At 42.9% G+C, this 18,608-nt stretch overlaps 1 long non-coding RNA gene across 4 annotated transcripts in view; it reads right to left on the reverse strand.

Moving 5' to 3' along the window:
- The window catches only part of LOC130362810 (uncharacterized), a 66,306-nt gene that overhangs the window by 23,628 nt on the left and 24,070 nt on the right, over nucleotides 1-18,608 (reverse strand). For 2 of the 4 annotated variants that reach the window (XR_008891574.1, XR_008891577.1), the window contains exons 3-4: nucleotides 16,259-16,418; nucleotides 8,411-8,504 (exon numbers count right to left, since the gene is read on the reverse strand). This is a non-coding gene — a long non-coding RNA (uncharacterized LOC130362810). The remainder of the gene's footprint in view (nucleotides 1-8,410; nucleotides 8,505-16,258; nucleotides 16,419-18,608) is intronic. The other 2 variants (XR_008891575.1, XR_008891576.1) reach the window with 1 other exon arrangement.

An 18,608-nucleotide genomic window follows, 5' to 3' on the forward strand; every position in this document is an offset into this window, starting at 1 on the left:
GGGGCGTGACGGCCATCACGCCCCCTCCCATAGACTTTCATTGAGGGGGCGTGACCGTGACGTCACGAGCCTCCAGCGCTGAACCCAACACTCTAAACGAACGCCGGGTGCAGCACGGAGATCGCTGAGTCCCCAGCGGCGGGACCCCTGAGACATCTTATCCCCTAAGATATCTAGGGGTGGGGTGCCCCTTTAAAAGCTTGCAATCTATATCTGCCCAGTAAGCCAATAATGGTGTCATCACTACTCCACTTATCTTTGACTATCCATGTACCACAATGTAGGCCAGCTATGATTTGGTGTAGATTTCTTCTATAAATAATGGCAATTTTCTAGTGTGAAATATAGTTAATGGGGGAGATTTATGAAAACCTGTGCAGAGGAAAAGTGGTGCAGTTGCCCACAGCAACCAATCAGATTGCTTCTTGTATTATTGAAAAGGCCTTTGAAAACAAAAGGAAGCAATCTGTTTGGTTGCTGCAAGTAACTGTGAACATTTTCCTCTGCACTGGTTTTGATAAATCTGCCTAAATGTGTTGGGCTAAGGAAGGCCATGCCACTTCAGGCTTAGCCCTGCACACTTTTTGAAAAGTGCCATGAGTGGCGCAATAAGGGAAAAGGTCACTTTTTTTTTTCTACATCAGTAAAGGCTTATAAAAACATTCCAGGGGAGAAGGTATTCTGGGGAACATAAAATAATGACATCTTGCTAAGCATTTTTCAAGCCATACTTACCTACCCTGCAATCACTTTCCACGCACTTTTGGTTCCCAGCTATGCACTGTTTCTGCTGACTGTTTCTGCTGTCCCGCCGAAGCCAGTGATTGGCTGAGTGGGAAGGTCCTGCTACAAATTTACCGACCTGAGAGCCAGCAAAACATGATCAGCAGGGGACTGAATATGAGTAGAACAGGAGCTATGGGATACCAGGGTAGGTAAGTGTGGCTTGTTTGTAATTTTTTTCATAATGCCCAGCAACATGTCATTCTTTTATTTCCACCTGAATAACTCTTTAAAGGAAAACTGTCAGCCTGTTCACCCACACTAAACCCAATACACTGGGTTATAGTGCGGGTGAACAGGAGTCCTTTGAGGGGTCACTGGCTTAAATATGTCAAGAAGGTCCTGAGATATGTTCCCCAGAAGATCCGCTGCTAAATTCAGTGAATCGCGCACAGGGGGCGGGGCTCTGCCCACTCAATTTACATATTCATTGTCTGTGGCTCCACTTCCCTAGGATATAGGGAGGAGGTGCTCTGCCCACTTTATTTACATATTCATTGTCTGTGACTCCCCTTCCCTAGGATATAGGGGGAAGGGGCTCCGCCCACTCAATTTACATATTCATTGTCTGCAGCTCCACTTCACTAAGATGTGGAGTCACACACAATGAATGTGTAAATCGAGTGGGCGGAGGCCTGCCCCCTGCGTGCGATTCACTGAATTCAGCAGAGGATGTTCTGGGGGACATATCTCAGGACCTACTGGACATATTTAAGTAAGTGACCCCTCGTTGGGCTCCTGTTCACCAACATTAAACCCAATACACTGGGTATAGTGTGGGTGAACAGGCTGACAGTTGTCCTTTAACCCGTTCAGGACCCATGACGTAACGTTACATCCCGACACCCTGGGTCTTAAGGACCCATGACGTACAGTTACGCCATGGGCAGTTCCGGTCCCCGCCGGGCGGAGATCGGACCGGGATGCCTGCTGAAATCATTCAGCAGGCATCCCGTGCAAATGCCCAGGGGGGTCATTAGACCCCTCCCCATGTCGGCGATCGCGGCAAATCGCAAGCGAAATGTAAGGGGGATCGCGGGTGTCTAAGACACCCAGGAACCCCCCTGAAGCGATAGGAGTGAAGTGGCACGGGTGCCACCCCTCCTATCCCTGCTATTGGTGGTCTAGACGCGACCACCAATAGCAGATCGGGGGCGGGGGGGTTTACTTTTGTTTTCCCCGTCCTGCCCTCCCACAATAGGCGGGGCAGGACGGGGAAACGGCGGGGGCCGGCGCCGAAGATCCACTTACCGATCCGGGCGGGCGACGGAGGCTGCAGGCGACGGAGATCGGCGGGCGGCGATGACGTGCGGCTGGATCCGACGGAAGCCAGTGAGTTGCCTAGCAACATCTGGAGGGTACAGTTTGAGACCATTATACAGTGGTCTCTAACTGTAGCCCTCCAGATGTTGCAAAACTACAATTCCCAGCATGCCCAGACAGCTGTTTGGGCATGCTGGAATATGTAGTTTTGCAACAGCTGAAGGGCTACAGTTTGAGACCACTATATAGTGGTCCCTAAACTGTAGCCCTCCAGATCTTGCAAAACTACAACTCCTAGCATTCCCAAACAACTGTTTGCTGTCAGGGCATGCTGGGAATTGTAGTTTTGCAACAGCTGGAGGACCACAGTTTGGAGATCACTTTGCAGTGTTCTCTAAAACTGTAGCCCTGCAGATGTTGCAAAACTACAAATCCCAGCATGTCCAAACAGCAATCAGCTGTCTCGGCATGGTGGGAGTTGTAGTTGCGTACCTCCAGCTATTGCATAACTACTTCTCCCAGCATGCCCTTCGGCGATCAGTACATGCTGGGAGTTGTAGTTTTGCAACAGCTGGAGGCACACTGGTTAGAAAATGCTGAGTTAGGTAACAGAACCTAACTGAAGGTTTTCCAACCAGTGTGCCTCCAGCTGTTGTAAAAGTACAACTCCCAGCATGCACGGTCTGTCAGTACATGCTGAACGTACAGGGTACATTCACACGGGCAGGCTTACAGTAAGTTTCCTGCTTCAAGTTTGGGCTGCGGCAAATTTTTCGCCGCAGCTCAAACTCCTAGCGGGAAACTCACCGTAACACGCCAGTGCGAATGTACCCTAAAAACACTACACTACACTAACACATAATAAAGGGTAAAACACTACATATACACCGCCTTACACTACCCCCCCCCCCCCCCAATAAAAATGAAAAACGTATTGTATGGCAGTGTTTCCAAAACGGAGCCTCCAGCTGTTGCAAAACAACAACTCCCAGCATTTCCGGACAGCCACTGACTGTCCAGGCATGCTGGGAATTTAGCAACAGCTGGAGGCACCCTGTTTGGGAATCACTGGCTTAGAATACCCCTATGTCCACCCCTATGCGATCCCTAATTTAGTCCTCAAATGCGCATGGCGCTCTCTCACTTCGGAGCCCTGTCGTATTTCAAGGAAACAGTTTAGGGCCACTTATGGGGTATCTCCGAACTCGGGAGAAATTGCACTACAAATATTGGGGGGCTTTTTCTCCTTTTACCCCTTATGAAAAGTTGGGGCTACACCAGCTTGTTAGTGTAAAAAAATTTAAAACATTTACACTAACATGCTGGTGTTGCCCTATACTTTTTATTTTCACAAGGGTTAAAAGGAAAAAAAGACAGAAATACCCCATATGTAGGCGTAAAATGCTCTGTGGGCGCACAACAAGGCTCAGGAGTGAGAGCGCACTATGTACATTTGAGGCCTAAATTGGTCATTTGCACGGGGGTGGCTGATTTTACAGCGGTTCTGACATAAACGCAAAAATATAAATACCTACATGTGACCCCATTTTGTAAACTACACCCCTCATGTAATGTAATAAGGGGTACAATGAGCATTTACGCCCCACAGGGGTCTGACAGATTTTTGGAACAGTGGTCCGTGAAAATGAAAAATTTAATTTTTCATTTGCACAGCCCACTGTTCCAAAGATCTGTCAAACGCCAGTGGGGTGTACCCCACTCACTGCACCCCTTATTACATTCTGTGAGGGGTGTAGTTTCCAAAATAGGGTCACATGTGGGGGGGGGGTCCACTGTTCTGGCACCACGGGGGGCTTTGTAAACGCACATGGCCCCTGACTTCCATTCCAAAAAATTTTTTCCCAAAAGCTCAATGGCGCTCCTTCTCTTCTGAGCATTGTAGTGCGCCAGCAGAGCACTTGACGTCCACACATGGGGTATTTCCATACTCAGAAGAGATGGGGTTACAAATTTTGGGGGATCTTTTCTGCTATTAACCCTTGCAAAAATGTGAAATTTGGGGGGAAGCGCACATTTTAGTGAAAACATTTTTTTTTTTTTACATATACAAAAGCCGTGAAACCCCTGTGGGGTATTAAGGCTCACTTTATTCCTTGTTACGTTCCTCGAGGGGTCTAGTTTCCAAAATGGTATGCCATGTGTTTTTTTTGCTGTTCTGGCACCATAGGGGCTTCCTAAATGCGACATGCCCCCCGAGCAAAATTTGCTCTCAAAAAGCCAAATATGACTCCTCTTCTGAGCATTGTAGTTCACCCGTAGTGCACTTCAGGTCAACTTATGGGGTACCTCCATACTCAGAAGAGATGGGGTTACAAATTTTGGGGGGTCTTTTCTGCTATTAACCCTTGCAAAAATTTGAAATTTGGGGGGAAACACACATTTTAGTGAAAAAATTATTTTTTTTTACATATGCAAAAGTCGTGAAACACCTGTGGGGTATTAAGGCTCACTTTATTCCTTGTTACGTTCCTCAAGGGGTCTAGTTTCCAAAATGGTATGCCATGTGTTTTTTTTTGCTGTTCTGGCACCATAGGGGCTTCCTAAAGGCAACATGCCCCCCAAAAACCATTTCAGAAAAACGTACTCTCCAAAATCCCCTTGTCGCTCCTTCGCTTCTGAGCCCTCTACTGCGCCCGCCGAACAATTTACATAGACATATGAGGTATGTGCTTACTCGAGAGAAATTAGGCTACAAACATAAGTATAAATTTTCTCCTTTTACCCCTTGTAAAAATTCTAAAATGGGTCTACAAGAGCATGCGAGTGTAAAAAATTAAGATTGTGAATTTTCTCCTTCACTTTGCTGCTATTCCTGTGAAATACCTAAAGGGTTAAAATGCTGACTGAATGTCATTATGAATACTTTAGGGGGTGCAGTTTTATAATGGGGTCATTTATGGGGTATTTCTAATATAAAGACCCTTCAAATCCACTTCAAAACTGAACTGGTCCCTGAAAAATTGTGAGTTTGAAAATTTTGTGAAAAATTGGAAAATTGCTGCTGAACTTTGAAGCCCTCTGGTGTCTTCCAAAAGTAAAAACTTGTCAATTTTATGATGCAAACATAAAGTAGACATATTGTTAATGTGAATCAAAAAACATTTTTATTTGGAATATCCATTTTTCTTACAAGCAGAGAGCTTCAAAGTTCGAAAAATGCTAAATTGTCTAATTTTTCATCAAATTTGGGGATTTTTCACCAAGAAATGATGCAAGTTACCACAAAATTTTACCACTATGTTAAAGTAGAATATGTCACGAAAAAACAATCTCGGAATCAGAATGATAACTAAAAGCATTCCAGAGTTATTAATGTTTAAAGTGACAGTGGTCAGATGTTCAAAAAATGGCCGGGTCCTACAGTGAAAATTGGCTGGGTCCTTAAAGGTTTAATAGCGCATCTAGGGCTCCAAGTGCAGTCAAGATGTAAGCAACTAGAAAATGCTTCTTTAAAGGGGTTATCGACCATAAGGTGATTTTAGTATGTACCTGGCAGGCAGTAATGGACATGATTATGAAGGATCTGCGCTTGTCTTGGGGCTAAATTACTATGTCATGAGATTACCATAAATTGCTTTTTGTGAACTTGTATTTCCTGTTTGACTTATGTTTTTTTTGCTACAAATCCCACAATGCCATTTTCCTCCCTCTCAACAATCAGCCACCCCACCCATTGAAACAAAAAACCTGTGGTTTTCAATCAGGATGCCTACAGCTGTTGAGTTAGCTGCAGATTGATCTCTCTCCCACCAAGCGATCCCTCCACCCATTGAAGCAGACAGCCTCCCTGTCATCAGCTGACTAGTGTGTCAGGTCTCGGCCGCATTGCAACCTGGGAAAAATCTGAGACAACAGTCATTTTGTATGCTGGTAAAAATAAATAGTGGGGTGAAAATCACAGAAGAATTGTGAGAAAACCATCACACACAGGTACAGACACTATATTATGAACTACACTAACTTTACAGCCCCTGTAGTATAGTCAAATACAAAAAAATCCTGGAATACCCCTTTAAGTACAGTGGAGAAAGGTAACAGGGTATTAGAAGCTTGCCACAGGGCAGACAGGGATGTGATGGAAGGTGGCCCAGAAAAGATGCTAGATATTCAGTATATGACATAACCCTCAGATTTTATACATGTGCAATTGTTTTATTGCTAATCTTTTATTACTGTATATGTCCCCATACTAATCTAATTCTTATGGAATGTTTTTATAAGGTGAAATTCTCTTTAAAATTTTAATCCTTACATAAAGGTTCTTATTTAAACGATAACTATACCTAAAACTGAGAATTCAGCGTAGCCTTAAGCACATGGTTGGTGTGTATAAGTAATATAAATTTTTACGCAAAAAATTGTCCTAATAATGATAATAAAGAAGTTCCTAATAAAGTATGTGGACAATGTAAATGTTTTCTTATATCTCTAAGGCTCTTTCACTCTTCCGTCATGTTCCTGCATTTTAACAGCCATTTTTCTGCTGAAAGAGGTCATGAGAAAATAAACGAAATAACTGACAATAACGGATGCGAACAGATGACTAATGACCGTTATTTTATCAAGAATTCTGTCAAAATAATGGACATGTTCCATCTGTTATTACCTGTTATTTCATCTTTCATGCACCGTTATAGTCTGTTATTTTATGTCCGTTTTAACCCCTTCTGGATGTGATGCTGTACTGAGCATGCTCAATAGCAATGACAGATTATAATGGAAAATAACCGGCACTAACGGATGTTCTTTGTGAACATCCATCAGCCATAGACTTCAATGTTAAAATGTTAATGTCCGTTATTCCACAGTTATTTTTGACTCGGCAAAAATTTGTGCCGTCAAAAATAACATCCGTTAGTCATAACAGGACATAACTGATGCTAAAGGATGGTTTAAATCCCATTGACATGAATGAGTTTTTTTACTGGCAGTTTTATGGACTTTCTGATGGGAGTTCATAATGGGAGTTTTTACAGGAGCCTAACGGTAGTGTGGAAGGGGCCTAACTAAGTAGCAACAAAAAAAATGACTTTTTTGTCAGAGCAGTGTCCTCTCTTATATTATCTTGTATTGATACCTGAGGCACTCTGTAGACTTAATTCTTCATTCTTTGTGGGGAAAAAAAAAAAAACTGTATTTGTTTCACAATTTTGAATCTTGAGTGTCAGTAGCTCATATCCTTGTGTTCCAAGAAGGAATATGACATTGATCTAGAACAATAAAATAAATCTATACTCACTCCCTGCACTCCCCTGGTGCCTCTGGTATCACTGCTCCAGTCCCCAGTGTGATTTTCTTCTTGGTGCCAGAAGTTGATCCATCACAGTGTAGCACAGCAAATTGCTGGTGATAGCAGTGCCCCACCATGTGGAATGTGTTGCGCCTCTACAACAGAAAGAAGACCAGGGCTCAATACATCCCATTACCACTATGTGCAATTGCCGAGGTGGGAAACTGCCGTAATCAGTGATTCACTAAGCTGCACTGTGACGGAGCGATCCGCAGTCCCAGGAAGAGGTTTGCACCGAAGGCATTGGGGCAGTGCAAGATGTGAGTAAAGGTTTATTTATTTTTTTATAATGGACAAGCTGGGTCTCAAACAACACGCTAGAACCGGAGTACACCATTAAAGGGGTACTCCGCTGCCCCAGCGTTCGGAACATTTTGTTCCGAACGCTTGGAGCGGACAGCGGGGTTGTGATGTCACGGCCAAGCCCCCTCAATACAAGTCTATGAGAAGGGGCGTGGTTACTGCCATGCCCCCTCTAATAGACTTGCATTGAGGGGGCGTGGTCATGATGTCATGACCCCTGCCTCCCACACCCAGTGTTCTACACAAACGCCAGGTGCTGCACAGAGATTGTGGGGGTCCCAGCAGCATCAGACATCTTATCCCCTATCCTTTGATTAGGGGCGGAGTACCCCTTTAAGAGATGGAAGTCTCCAGGGGCTGGCAGAAGAAAACAGTTACCAATAAAAACCAGCACTACAGCAATACCCTGTCTAAGAGACACTGGCTGTTGTTATGAGTCACTGGGTGATAAAGCAGAGGGAGGAATTTGATATCAGCTCCATTGGTTTACCCAAGACTTCTGTATAAATACATAGAATGGTTATGTCATCGCTGGAATAGCACTTTACTGCACTGTTATGTACAGATGCTTTAACTTAAAGGCAGGCCCTGTATTTAAAGATTACCGCATCAGAGTAAAAATAGAATTAATTCCTATTTGTCAAACAGGGTAAATGTGGAACAAAAGACAATTGTCATATGACCGACATCGCGGTTCTTTCCCGCTTTCTGTGTATGTCTAATTATTATTCTTCGTCTGTATTCACTCACCGGCTTATCTCAGGTTTCATTATATTCCCCATTATTAATAAACGTTCCGTCTTTTGCTTGCACTTGCTGCAGGTGTCAGCTGAATGCCTTTCACCTACGAAGGGAAAACAGCAACACTGTGACCATGAGTACGGCGCATACGCCCTGTTATTTGTCACTTGTAAACTCATGGGCTGCGGAGTCGTATTGGGGAAGCTTCTTAAACTGAAAAGGAATATTATCTAAGCTGGAGCTTTGTCGCTGATGACAAAAGAATATAAATTGCGCTGTCGCTTTGATCATTTTACTTCCCACACATAGTTGTCTCACTCCAATTATCACTTAGTATTCTTGAAAACAAATGCAGAAGAAGAGTTTTACAGCCATTGTTTTAACCCCCCAATTGCCACAACACAACCTATTGTTTACGAATGTTCACCCTTCTTCTGCAGCACCAGCAGTCAATGTCAAGCAGCAGCTGCGAAAGCACACAATAATTCTTCCTACATTCTCCACTAGACCAGGGCATCATTTCCCAGAATAAAAAATATTTCCCTCCTATTCCCTTACTAAGCATATGCCATAATAGCAATGTCCCATTATAGTTTTAGCTTTTAAAGTTTTAGCTTTTACCACTTCTGTGAAAGTTTATCTACTCTTACTGCAAAGAACACTTACCTATATCAATAACTGAAACACTATTTTATCATGTATTTGTTTGTTTGCAATTTTTTGTGTATTGACCTGATATCATTTCTTAGTACTAATAAGATCACCTCTATGTTGTTTAAGCCAAACATTTGTTAATTGCACAAAGCTTAGACAACCTCTGGGGGTGGAATGGGTTTCCCATAATGATATCTTATCAACCTTCCATTAAAAAAGGTGATACGTATCTGAATGTTGTGGGTCCCACCACAGGGACCACCACAGATTACAAAAATGCTGGCCCTGCTGTCCATAATTGGTGGGGTTCCCAGCAGTTTAACCCCCTACTGATCAGAGACTTCCTGTAGGTAGATGATAGTTTTGAATGAGTAAATCCCAAGCTAGTTGCATGCTGTTCAGCTACATGCCTTTTAAAGTATGATGTTTGAATTGTCCCCTTTATTTAAAATCTGGGCTAACAGGTGTTTTATAAAGGGATATTGTTATATTTAAACCCTATGGATGTCTTTGCACAGATTTTTTTTTTTATTGTTGATTTGTTTCCTGAATGCAAAATGAAGCAATTTTCTAATTAGTCTACATTAAAAAATTTCTATCATTTAGCTGCTACAAAGAGACAGCTAAGTCTATGATAGTCATATTAAGAGATAACAGCAGGGGAGGGTTACACACCAGCTCAGATGATAGGCAGGAGGAGAAACCTTGGAGGACAGGCTGAAGATGGAAAGGAGAACAGATACAATGCAGTCCACTTGGGAGAATTATATAGGTTGTGTACAAGTAAAATATAGCTCATATAGCAAGCTGTAGAGGGTGTGAATGCAAAAGTAAGCAACTTTTTTTAATAACAACCTATAGAGAAAATATTTTTGTGCCATAATAATTACAAAACAAGAATACAAAATTGCTTTTCAAATGTGTTCATAGCCTATAAATATACAATATATGTTATACTAAATTCACATATTTTATCTTACTTTTATATACTGTATGATGTACCGTATTTTTCACCGTATAAGACGCACTTTTTCTCCCCCAAAACTAGGGGGAAAAGTTGGTGCGTCTTATACGGCGAATACACACCTATCGGGTAGGTCCCTGCGGCCATCAAGGGACGGGACCCGCGGCTAATACAGGACATCACCGATCGCGGCGATGCCCTGTATTAACCCTTCAGACGCGGCGATCAAAGCTGACCGCCGCATCTGAAGTGAAAGTGACACTAACCCGGCTGCTCAGTCGGGCTGTTCGGGACCGCCGCGGTGAAATCACGGCATCCTGAACAGCTTACAGGACATCGGGAGGGACCTTACCTGCCTCCTCGATGTCTTCTCCGGGTCGGGATCCCCTGCATGGCCGGCGCTCTCCATCGACGTCATCACGTCGTTGCGCACGCCGTCCCGTCATCCAATAGGAGCGGCGTGATGACGGCGACTGAGAGCGTGGATCCCGGGTAAGAAGACGTCCGGAGCGTCGGGAACACCACGGGGACGCGGCTACAGCGCTGGAGCGCCATCCAGGGCAGCGGTGACGCGTCTGGAGTGGCGGGGAAACATGAGTATTACCTCCTACCAGTGGTCTTCAACCTGCGGACCTCCAGATGTTGCAAAACTACAACTCCCAGCATGCCCGGACAGCCAACGGCTGTCCGGGCATGCTGGGAGTTGTAGTTTTGCAACATCTGGAGGTCCGCAGGTTGAAGACCACTGTTGGGTTCCTATAGGTATGTTTTTATTGCTGCCTGGCATTGAGTGCTTCTGATGTGTTATATCCAATCCATTTTTTTCCTTCTCTAGTATTCCATCAATATACAGAAAACAGGACTATTACTATGTCCTATAACGTAACTTAAATGTATCAACATCAAACAAGGCAGCTCACAAACTTTACTCTTCTCTCTCAATAAAGAGAATAAAAGCATCATAAATGTCGTTCGAATTCCACTAAGACACTGGGTTGAGCAGTCATAATAAATTTGCTTTTCCCGTTCTTGGTCTTTTTACCAGACTTTCTGTTCTTGAAAAGGGAATGACGATGTAGAATTACAATTTCATGCTTTACAGAGCTGTTAGGAAGCCTTACAGGGAATGAGCTATATGGGTTCTGGAGAGCCATTATTATCCCTTTTATTACATTACATTCCAATAACATATGCTCTGTACAACATTAGGTATCTGGTCTCTCAGGGGCCTCCATGGAAAGTGTTTGTAAGAAAGCTGCTGATGTAACCTAACAAATAGAAGCCGATTACAGCACCGCTGTTATTACATCTCCGAATACTGCTCATATTTATGGACATTTATCAACGGGTTTAGTCAGGTTTTCTTTACTATAATTGTCTCAAAATTGTCGCAACTGCGACTACGCGATTTTTCGGGCGACATTTGGACTGGAAAGCGAGAAAAGCAAGTTTTCCAAAAATTAACTACGTAGTAATAATTTTAAAATGGACTACGGATAGTCAGGTATTTATTAACTGCGACAGTCGCAACTGCGCAAAAAAAAAAGTCGCAACAGGGTTAAAAATTGACTAAATTTACTCCAGCTCAAACATGGAGCAGAAAAAGCGACTACCAAAGTAAAAAAGGAAAAATTGCTTACGTGAAAGAAAATTATCAACAGGCTGAAACCAGTTGATAAATCAGTCACACATAAGCAAAAAAAAAGTAAGGAAAAAATTACTAAAAAAAAGGAATACACAAGCACACATTGATAAATGTCCCTCAATATGTTTACCAAGGAAACTGAGATAAAGTTATCCACATTGCATCTACAGCAGCAAAAATAATGTGTGTTGTGAACTTGTGATAATAAACCTCCATACCGCCATCACATACCATAAGTAGAGATGAGCGAACTTACAGTAAATTCGATTCGTCACGAACGTCTCGGCTCGGCAGTTGATGACTTATCCTGCGTAAATTAGTTCAGCTTTCAGGTGCTCCGGTGGGCTGGAAAAGGTGGATACATTCCTAGGAAAGAGTCTACTAGGACTGTATCCACCTTTTCCAGCCCACGGGAGCACCTGAAAGCTGAACTAATTTATGCAGGATAAGTCATCAACTGCCGAGCCGAGAAGTTTGTGACGAATCGAATTTACTGTAAGTTCGCTCATCTCTAACCATAAGCATTATGTAAACAGAGCCTTATTCCATAAATGTTTCCATCATAGGACTGTAAATATTTCTATGTAAATGCGTCAGCTTTACTCGATGGAGTGATGTGTATGTTGGCATTACTCTGCCCATTATTGACCATTATTATGTTTTGCATTATTTACCATATATGATGCAATATATTGACCTACAATGTATTAGAGGACTTTTAAGGAAAAGCAAATGATGCATTATGTTATACTAAACACATGTAATGCAATATTTATAAAGTACAGTAAATGACTATGAAAGACATGAAAGATATTCATGTAATTAAAATTGAAGACGTTGTTGACGATTCACTCAGGAATTTTATTTGTGTTCAGAATCTTAACACGACTTTCACCCCAGGTTATATACTCCTCAACATTAATACTGCAACACCAATAAAGACAATACAATACAGGAATTTAGGTGCACTACTGTTGAGGGATAGGCAATGTCACTGTATACATCTACCACAGTAGTGCACCTATATTCCTGTATTGTATTCTAATTGTTACACATCCACACGTCCATCTGTTGTAGGATTCTATTGTGGCACTTGTAGTCCGCTGCAGGCATCCTCCATTGTATGCATTTTTATGCTGGGGATCGCCCCTAGCAACGGACTACAAGGGCAGGATCTGCTCCCCCAGTATATATGCACAACTGCATTTGGGGTTGAGCACCTCCAGCCATTTGAGACCACGTTTTTTGTTGTTGTACCAATAAAGACAAGCAATAAGGTTATGCATATCGAGGAAGTAACAGGTTTCCCAAAGATCTACAAATCATCAACATTTCCAAGCACGTAGCTTTAATTTGTGGCAAGTGGGAGGGGCTTTAATGGTATAAAAGCCACTGAGTCAAATTGGACATGACATACCAAGTTTACGGTGTTGAACAGTGTTTACACAACCCATCAGAAGATGCTTTCATGACATTGAGCTATGAAACAGATGTCCAGCTACAGTTGTTCCATTGACCTCTACCACTATCATGGTGGTGAAGAGCAAGATGGCAGTGGAATGGAGGTTAATCATCTTCAGTGATATGTCCCGCTACCCAGCGATTGAACTGGAGACTGTGAGGCCTTCACAGGGAAACATTACCCCAGTGCTACTCGAAGATTATGGTGTGGGGGTCACATAATGTACAGAGCTGGATCCCTTTAGTCTTTATTCAAAGTACACTACCAGCTGGGATTTACATTGATTTGGTCATGGAACCAATGTTCCAGGAGCCGATTTTCAACAGAAAACCAGACCTTATGTTGCTTGTATTTCGGTGAACCACTCCCTGGCACGGCTCATGTCATCATCCACACAGGCCCAGGGGATTCACCACCTGCCATGACCCTTACAGTAAGATCTGGCTATAGATCCTGTTGAGGTGCCTCTGCCAGATATTTCAGATCTTCCTACCTTCATGGCTCAGCAGTTAGATCGTCAAGTCAACAACTGAATCAACTTTCTGCTATGGTGAAACAGCTTTTTGCCGCTGCAGCAAAAACAGCAGCAGCAACCTGTGCCTGAGTCTCCTCCTGTCAGCTACTTCTATATTACAAATATACATATAATGGGATATTTGGTATATATAAAAAGTTTCTGATAATGACAGGTACACTTTAACATGTATATCGATCCTGTGATTTCCATGCGGAAACGTGAGAATCCTGAAGACCACACAAGGCCCTGTAGCTACTGGTTATTAGAAATGTAAAAAATGGGAAACCAAAGATACATTTCACGTTTCACCACATTTATCTGACATGGGTTGTGCTTTTCAGCATCAACACACCAGAACATTACAATGGTGTGAGCTCGAGGGATTTTTATATATATATATTTAGTATGACATATCTTACTGTGCACGGTGCCTGGAAACACATGAAGGAGATGCTTAGACAATTGAGGCTGAAGCCTTGCGGGGAACATACCTGGACATTTTCTTTTTATAAGCTTTGGAGCACATTAATAACACTTAACAGAGTTTAATTAAAATCCAGAATGAGGCGATCGAGATCCTGAAAAGACACAAAGCTCCACAGCCATATTTGATTAATGATGTCTAGCAGAGGGGAGTGATGGGAGTTGTATGGTACCAACATTTGGCTTCTTGCCATTGGTGATACACCCAGCGAACTGTTTTGTTTGGGGAGGAGCAGGATAGAACATCTATTAGATCCACTTTTGTCACCACCAAGCGGGAAGTAATCCCGCAAAGGTGTCACCCCAGCAACGCTTCACTGGCCCTGCGTCCACAGAGGCAGTAAGTCACTAGAATGATGGAGTGGGAGCTGCCAGCTTCCACTCCACCATTCACTCTCACACGCTGCGAACACTTCTTGCTTGCAGAGTGTGAGCCGCTGGGACGTGATTCCCTGGCAGGCCGTCACCTCATCGCGTCTGCCCAAAAATCCTGTCTCCTGGCTCACATGCTGCAAGCAAGAAGCGAGGGAGAGACCTGCTCATGGGAACATGGATTAGGTGAGTATTATTGTTGTTTTTTTTTTTTTTAAACTGTAACCATTTGGGTAACACTATAACAACTAATTGGGCACATGACAGGGGGCATTATTAGTGAGGGGGACGTGACAGGGACATTATATGTGAAGGACACAGGACAGGGGGCATTATATGTGAGTGGCACATGACAGGAACCATTAGGATTATGTAGGGGGGGAGATGGGGGCATTAATATTATGTGGAGGCAGAAAACAGGGGGCATTATTATTATGTAGCATCTTACTTATCCTCCTGATATGCAATGGCATAGTACTTGGGGGGGGGGGGGGGGAGCATCGGGAATCCTGGGCACTTGTCCTGGATCCCTGGTGGTGCCGAGTGCCGCATTCACCTGCATGTGCGCCCTTATGTCTCTAGGAGGGCGAGAGCAGCACAGGACTAATGCCCCTTTACTGTTTTCTTAGATGCACAGACCTCCTGTCAGCAGAGGATGGGGGACAGAGAGGAGATTAGCATGTTTAGTAAAATGTTTTAATTTCTTAAAGGGGCACAGTCTACACTGGGGGGGCTACCTTCTTGGGGCACTTTTCTACTGTAGGGGAGGACACCTGGCTATTTACAGGGGAGTAATGTACTAGGGGAGATACATGCCCCCAGAAGGTAGTTGTTCATCCCATAGGTAGAAAAGTGTCCCCAGTAGGTAGTTGTCCTCTGTAAGTAGAAATATGCACCCAGCAGGTAGCTGCTGGGTGCATATTTCTACTTACAGAGGACAACTACCTACTGGGGACACTTTTCTACCTATGGGATGAACAACTACCTTCTGGGGGCATGTATCTACCTATGGGGGACACCTGGTTACCTACACGTGAACTACAACTGAGGGAGGCATCTATCTACCTACAGGGGGCAACTACCTACTTGAGGACACCTGTCTACCTATTGGGGGGACTCTGGCTACCTATGGGGGGCAACTTCCTTCTGGTAAGACACCCATCTACCTTCTAGGGGGCAAATACTTACTGGGGGGGGGGGGGGGCAACTATCTACTGCGTATTAATCAGAAAATGAGGAAAATGGGAGGGTGTCATTCATTTAACCCTTAATAATTGCTATGATAGAAAGGTGCTAGAACACAGTGCATTGCTGCTTGCTGCCCACGGGGCAGTGTTGTTAAAGTGGCAGGGGGTGCTTTAAGCTGGACAATGTGCTCTCGGTCAAGTCAAGGTGTTGACACTTTAAGACAGTATTTCCTAACCAGGGTGTCCCCTGCTGTTGCAAAACAACAACTCTGAGCCTTCAGCTGTCCGGGCCTGCTTGGAATTGTAGTTTTACAACATCTGGAAGCGCACTGGTTGGAAAACACAGCTCTGAGAGGTTTGGATGAGTCCCTGAAGGGGTCTCAGTTATTATGGCAGCTCAAAGGGGTAAACCTACACAATATTAGGCAGGTGGTATTAATGCTATAGTGAGTCCATTTAACCCATCAGACCCCCATAGCCTTATAACGCCTCCCATACTCATAACAACTGTAATATTTTCCCGCTATATAATATATATACTATACTATATAATCTATTTTAAAGCAGCCTTACCGTTTTAGGCTTACATGACTGAACATCACATTACGTAAATGACACAACAAAAAGATTGGACTATGCTGAACGATCTCCAGGGTTATAATGCAAGGGAGAGCAGGCTCCTGGCATCCCATCAGAACTGCTCCTGTGTAATGTATTCCTTCCACTCTCTGCACTATAAGAGATAAAAAGCCATTTTAACAAAAATCACATTTTATTTTTATCAGCACCGAAATCTCATTTCCATTTTTTCCCATTGAGTCGTCACCCCCCCCCCCCCATCCTTTTCGTCATGAGTCGTCTTTGTTTTGCATAAAAAAACAACAACGTTTTATTCCTCCCCATTCCATTTTATTTGCTAAACAACGCAAGGACTTTGTTCGAAATGTGACGTTAACCGTGAACGCGGCTTTCTGACCTCGGTCTGATAAACAGATATTATGTAGAACAATGAGTCAAGTTCTTTAGGCTGAACACTGCAGCAGAGGAAGGGAAAAAAATGGCACTTACTGTGCCAAGTGAATGCTGCAATGAATCGATTCTGCCACACAACAGTGATTTGTTAAATCCTGTGCTCTGTAGGTTACAGTTTCATCGCACTACAGATCAGCTCCTATTTCTTGCCTCACATTTATAGGCTTTACAGTTTTGCAGCAGCCGCAAACATTTCCTTTTCAATTAACACGCTTTATGGCTGAGACTTTCTCTGCTCACTAAGGTATACAGATACAAAATATACACAGAATATTAATCAGAAAACAACATTTTCAATAGAAAAAGAAGCCACATCAACATACTCAAAAACCACATCAACATACTCAATAGCCACATCAACATACTCAATAGCCACATCAACATACTCAATAGCCACATCAACATACTCAATAGCCACATCAACATACTCAATAGCCACATGAATATGTTCATACATTTGATTTACTGGGGCTGTCTGCTTAATCTACTAATCTAACTTTTCTGTTTTTTTTAGGTACTTTAGAAGGCTACATTTCGACTTGTTTTTTTTTTCAGCCCAAAGAAATGCCAGAAAAAACGCCATGGCATTGTCCTGCGTTTGGCATTGTTTTTAAATAGGGATCAATTTATGTGGGCGGGCAGGGAATTAAAAATGTAGCCGACAATAAGAAAAATGTATAAAAGGGCCATTTAATTGTAAAAATAATATAGATTTTTTTATAATAAATTTTGCTAAACTTTTTATTAGTAATGCATTTTAATAATGTGTTTAATGTGTGTGTGTTTTTAACTTTTGTCTTTTTTTCTTCATTTTTTTAAATTTTTTAGGTAGTACTACTACTCCCAGCATGGAAAAGACTGTTCCATGATGGGAGTAGTAGTACCTGTACTAATAGACAGATTGCCCTGGCTGTCACTTCTGACACACGTTACGGTCTTCCTATATAATGTATAGAAGCGGGCGGCACTGCTGCTATTCTCCGCACCCCTCCCCAGGTGTATATATACGGCATATACTACAGTGTAGACCATACTACAGTGGGACCAGAGAAGAGTGGCTGGCTGCCCACATCTATACACTATACAGGATGATCGCAGCGGATGTCAGGAGTGAAACCCGCTGTGATCTGTCCTTAACTGCAGGTACTACTGCTCCCAAAATGGAGCACACTCTTCTCCATGCTGGGAGCTGTAGTACCTGCATTGCTACAGAACCTTTAGGAACAATGTTTCCCAACCAGGGTGCCTCCAGCTTTTGCAAAACTACAACTCCCAGCATGGATAGGGGATAAGAATATTCACACATACAGTATCCTGTGCATATTAGATGCACAGGATTTGAAGCTGTGTTCACTCATTTAGTTTACAATCAAATCTGCAGCATCAAATCCTGTGCATCAAATATGTGCAGGATACTGTGCATGTGAATAGACCCTTAGGGTAGGGTCACACCCACTGTATTTTGTTTCCCATTGAAGTCAATGGGCAGAAAAATCAGCTGCAGAAAATATGCAGCAAAATATGTCATGTGTGACCCTATCCTAAAATAGTTCTTTCCATCTTCTGAATGCCTTTCACTTAATATCATCACCTCCCACGTTTATTTTGTCTGTGCCACATTAGTCTATGATAAGACAACCCCTCCAAATCAAATCTGACATTGTGTCCAGGTCTGAAGATTTACTAGGACAAATGGCACAGAAATGATGGTGCCATTTGTCTATTAGGGCAGGAGAAGTGCCCTCCTCAGAAATACTATTCATAAGATCAGGTCAGACATCTTTTCACTAGAGATGGGAAAATATTATTATCCTGTATTAATTTAATCAAATATGAGTCAGTCTTATTTGTTGAGAGTCTCGGGGCTGATAAATGACTTTGCTACCATCTC

Source organism: Hyla sarda, chromosome 3 (assembly GCF_029499605.1).
Source record: "Hyla sarda isolate aHylSar1 chromosome 3, aHylSar1.hap1, whole genome shotgun sequence".
NCBI lineage: Eukaryota > Metazoa > Chordata > Amphibia > Anura > Hylidae > Hyla > Hyla sarda.